This window comes from Dioscorea cayenensis, chromosome 10 (genome assembly GCF_009730915.1).
Source record: "Dioscorea cayenensis subsp. rotundata cultivar TDr96_F1 chromosome 10, TDr96_F1_v2_PseudoChromosome.rev07_lg8_w22 25.fasta, whole genome shotgun sequence".
Taxonomy (NCBI): domain Eukaryota; kingdom Viridiplantae; phylum Streptophyta; class Magnoliopsida; order Dioscoreales; family Dioscoreaceae; genus Dioscorea; species Dioscorea cayenensis.
This window is the reverse complement of record NC_052480.1, coordinates 8,997,203-9,002,376: the sequence shown is the minus strand read 5'-3', so window position 1 is coordinate 9,002,376 and position 5,174 is coordinate 8,997,203. Positions and strand designations below refer to the sequence as shown.

The following is a 5,174-nucleotide window of genomic DNA, read 5'->3' as shown; positions in this document are numbered from 1 at the left end:
GATATATGTAAATCTAAAGTTCGATATTTAAACAATACTAACAAGTATATACACAATGTCTACTCGGACATGATTCGATTTCTGACGATCTGCGATTGTGGCCAGGAGCGTGGTAATGGCTACAACACAACTTGCGGACCGGGAAGGGTGGCAATGACGGCAACGCAAAAAACTCTCCCGTAATTTAATCGGAAGAGCCAAAATTGAGTCAGCCGAAATGAGAAGAAGAAAAAGAAGAACAAGAATAAGAACAAGAACAAGAAGAACAAGATATGAGCACTACAAAACTTTGTTTGAGAAAAAGCAGCGGGGAGGCGTTGGAAACCTATCGTAAAAGTTCGGACATGATGTGATTGGAGCCATTTTTCCCTCCTTTCACAAGGGCAAAAAGAATTTCATACTCGTGGACCCACTTCAACTTACCGTGAGGGGGTTAAAGGGAATGTAAAAATATAATGGAGGGTCATCAGGGGTGTCTGCAAAAAGTTGGAAGGGGTTTTTGGGAAGTTTTGAAAATAACGAGGGGTGAACAGTAATTTTCCCTTGGTTTAATTCCCTCAATAGTTACACTTTAGAGTAGAAGGGCTAAAGAGGTAAAATTGGAAAAGTAGCGTGGCTGTGTAGGAAATTACACAAATATATGTTGACTTTCAATATATATATATATATATATATTTGTTTTTTAAATACATGCCTTTTCTTCATCTTCTTCTTCGTTTTTTTTTATCATCTTAATTTGTATCAATATCAAGTTTGAAGCGCAAGCTTGCTAGGGAGAGGAGGGTAAGCCTTCTTTCTTTCTTCTTTTTAATTTTTTTTTTTAAACTTAATTGTGATGTTAGACTAGGTTTGGTTGTGAATATTCCGATTTTAAATTTGAGGTTTTGATTTATTGGCTTGTGTTGATTGTTAATGAATTGTAGGCAATATTAGTATTTATATTTGTTTTTCTTAGAAATTGTGATTTGGTTTGTTGTTGATTATTAGGGTTTTGATTAATTGGATTAGAACAACTATTTGGATTTTGATTGGTTTTGCTTTTGAATGTTGGCAGTAGAGTTTCGATTAATTGATTGTTTGAAAGTTTGATTTGCGTGTACGAGGGAGGGACTCCGAGGGAGATTTCTTTCTTGCATTTTCTCTATTCATTTTGTTTAAAAATTCTTCTGAATTTTGACTTATTTTGTTTGTGATTATCATGCTCATAATTTGGGAGTAGAGGTTTGATTTATTTATTTTGCGTAGATAAAGATATCTGTTGAAGTAGAGCAAATGCTTAAGTTTTTTTTATTAAGTTAATTGAATTGTAGTTTTGGTGTGTTGGTTATTATTAATGTAATTGGGATTAGGGTTTTGGTCTGATTTTGTGACAGCATTTAATAGATTAGGACAGTTTTGATTTGCTTTCTTGATATATATTAAGATTTCTCCATTGGGACTAATATGTAGAGTCCTTCACCCTTATCTTTATGGTGTGATTACTTGATGGATCAGAGCCAGACTTAAAAGGTTCTCTAGCCTGACAAGTTTTCTTTTTATGTGTTTTACATTTTCCAAGGTGTTTATGAGGTTTTTAAATTAATTTGTTCTATACTTTCATGTATATTTTTTTTAAATAAATTATTATGACCATTAGGTTCACTTGCTTCTGTGAAGCTTTTGGGGTGTTTTTTTGGTTTCCTTTGGGTGACTATTTGATGATTTTGTGGATTGAGGCCCGGTGGTTGTTATTAAGTAAATATTTTTGGTTTTTAGTGTAATTTGGTTGCTATTATCTTTTGTTGAACTTTATTTTGAATTTAGTTGATTGGAGCAGATATTTGGATTTTTGTTCCGGTTAATTAGGCCATAAACAAGTTCTTTGTCTCAATCTGTTGCAAGAACAGCTAATTACATTTTGATTTTCCACATGCTGAATAAATTTTTTTGTGGTCAAGAGACCTAGGCTAGTAGTTATTAGTCTATTTGTTTCTTTGTGTGTTTATGGACATTGATGGTGTTGCTGATATTTATCGCTTTTGATTACACCTTCATATCTAATAAGCAAAATGTGTATGGTCTATATTTGAAAATGGTTATGCAGAACTTTTATTTTCCTTTAAGTCTATGCCTCATATTAGTTTGTGCCTTAAACCTTTTATATATATATATATATATATATATATCTTTGTATATGTGCATTGTGCAATATTTTGGTAGGAGTTTCATGCATACACCTGTTTAGCGTAGCGTAGTTTAGTTTTACGTGTGTAACCAACGACCAAATGGTCTATTGGTATACGGGTCTTCGATAGAGCTCTTCACCGAGTGGTGAGAGTTCGATTCTCGGCTGAGGGCATATTTGTGGGAGATGTGGCGGTGGTTGTGTGCGGGGAGGTCCCAAGCGGCCATGTGTCGCAGTGCCCACGCCTCTACTTGCTCCACCGAGGCTTGTGCACACCCCTGACGATTTAGCATGGCCTTCGGGCTGTCTATTCCTCTTGTCAGAAGTGTGTATAATCTAATAAACCAAATGCTCATGGTTTGATATCTCTTTTGATTGAGCACTCCCTGAAAACATAATTGTCTATTTTAAAAGTTGTATCTTTATGTAATTGCTCAAATTGTGGTCTTGTTTGTTGCAAGTCTTACTGTGTTACTAGTGTGAATTCAATTTGTTCGCAATGATTTAAAGGTATTGAATTCTTTTCTTTTTTTGTTTAAAGTACATTGTTGTGATGAAACTACTATTGTGGCCTAGTGGTTGAATTGATGAACATTGTGGTTGTCTTTATACATGCAATAACCTGTGTGGGCCTTTGAATTGTTGGATACTTTATTTGAGGATTATTTATTCTTAACAGAGGGAAATATGAAATTTAGAATCTGATCTTCATCTTTCATTTATGTATATATGTCTTAATTGAGTGGGATGATCAATTTACAACTAAATTCTTTGTGAAGCAATAACACCATAATTTGTGATAGTTCCACTGTGACTTGTAGATGCATTGTCACATGCTTTAGCATTCTTGTTTGGATATTTTTATCTAATACGTTATAATAATTATTAGACACAATGGTTGCTTACTTTGGATCTTCCCACGGACGTCTATGACCTTAGACAAGGTTTTTTTTTTATATTAATATGCTTATACTACTTTTCTCTTTTTTTTGAGTAAATGCTTTTATACTATTTATAACAAAATGTGCACCATTTTAATTATAGCATTCTTTGCATATTTTCAGGTTTTGCAGAACTAAATGCTTTAAGTACCTCAAAATGTAGAGAAATCCTCGCAAGGTTAAATGGACTAAAGCATATAGGAGATTGCATGGGAATGATAAGACACAAGTGAGAGAACTAATTATAGAACATGTCTTATTTTCTCTACTCATGTAAAAAATATTGGCACATTGATTTATCACTGTAAAGCATTGATTTATGCTTTAAGTAACATTATTAACGATCATCATTAAATTACTGTAATCTTTCATAAAGGACTCAACCTTTGAGTTTGAAAGAAGATTGACAAGGTTAGAGTTGCAAGAGAGGCCAGGCATCATGCCATGAGTTGGTTTCTTTATCACTGGTTATGTAATAAGATTTATCTTTTTACTCATAAAACATGCCGATACTTGTCTATGCTCATTTCATCATCGATGTATTTAAAAATTTTTACAGGATGAAGGGTAAGAAAGCCATTGAGCAGAGAGCAGCAGGCAAAGAGTTGGAACAGAGCATTGATATGGTCAAGGCACCTATTTCTCTTCATTAAGTGCCACATCTCTCACCCTTCCAAAGATCAAGATCCAAGTTTCTCAATCACAAGCAGAGGATAACATGGAAGAATGATGGGAGCATGCTGAGTTTTCCGGCACAACTTTATCTCACTGAATGCAGTCATTTCATTGTCTTTCTGTGGTATTTCTTTTTGACAGTGTTCCCTCATTGTTTACCGCCTTTTACATTGATTATGCCTCTCACAGTTGTATTTTTGACCGTTGGATCTTGAAAACCTGGATGTTAAAAGCTATAAAAGATTTCTCCGACAAGTATTGTGTGATTTATACCTGGCTTGTTCTTTCCTGATCTGTCTCATCCACCAAGCTTAACCATCTATGTGATTGATGGAGTTTTTCATGTTAATTTGTTTTTATTATTCATGTGGGTCTGAATAATAACTGACCTTTTTGGCGTGCATGCTTAGTGTTCACTGAATTGTTCTTTTTTTCGTTTTTCTTTTGCTGATTGAGTTGTTCATGTTTGATATCACTGTTGTTCAGAATAATAAACTAACAGCTTTTTATACAAAGTTTTGTCGATTCTTTGCTGACTGTTGTTATTATTATTATTATTGTTATTGTTTATTGTTTATGTTTTGATGAAGTTGTTACAGTTGATTTTACTGGCGTGTAGTTCAGAATTCCAAATTTAACAGTTCTGTATGTAATATTTCCAGTTTTACCAAATTGTTTAATTTCATCTTTATGTTATTTTTGTTTTTGTTTTATTAATTGGAGGTGCACTCAGAAGTGCTGGTGAATATTATTATTATTATTATAATTATTATTATTATTATTATTATTATTATTATTAAGCAGCCTGTTATGTAGTATTGGTGGCAGATTCTTTCACAGAAAAATTTTCTGAAAATCAAATTCCAGCTACACTGTTTTGGAGGGATAACATCACAAACTTTTCTGTCTTTAGTTTCCTTTGTCTTCCATGATATGTCCATGTTTATTTTCAGGTTTCAAAAGCATCATTTCTGCCTTGCCTTTATACTTTTGCAAGTCAAACATGCATCAAAGCTTAATACCAAAGTATCTGCAGAATGAAACATTCAGAAAAAGTAAAGCTGTTGTTATGTAAACAGCAAATTAATATTTTTCAGAACTTAAAAATAGTTAAAGATAATCAAAAAAGAGTTCATGCAAATATGCCAATCAAATGGTTTGACTGTTTTGAGTTTTGACAATAAAGCTTGTTTTTGGAGACAAGATATCTTTTATTCTGGGCTCTTCCTTTGACAGTGTTCTGTGATTCACTTTTTGTAGTCTAAGATGCTAACATCTCCATGAAAAGCTGAGAGCTAATGTGAGTTCCCAGCCACATGTTTGTGTTTTTATACGTGGCTTTTCTTTTTTATTTTCAAATCCCCCTCCAAATTTGAAAAATGTTACATTGAATA

The 5,174-nt window shown here is 33.2% G+C and overlaps 1 long non-coding RNA gene across 1 annotated transcript; it reads left to right on the top strand.

Moving 5' to 3' along the window:
• Positions 1–694: 694 nt before the first annotated feature.
• Positions 695–4,042, top strand: LOC120270183. The gene is made up of 3 exons (XR_005539583.1): positions 695–783; positions 3,229–3,334; positions 3,665–4,042. It is a non-coding gene; the product is annotated as an uncharacterized LOC120270183 (long non-coding RNA).
• The last annotated feature ends 1,132 nt before the right edge of the window (positions 4,043–5,174 follow it).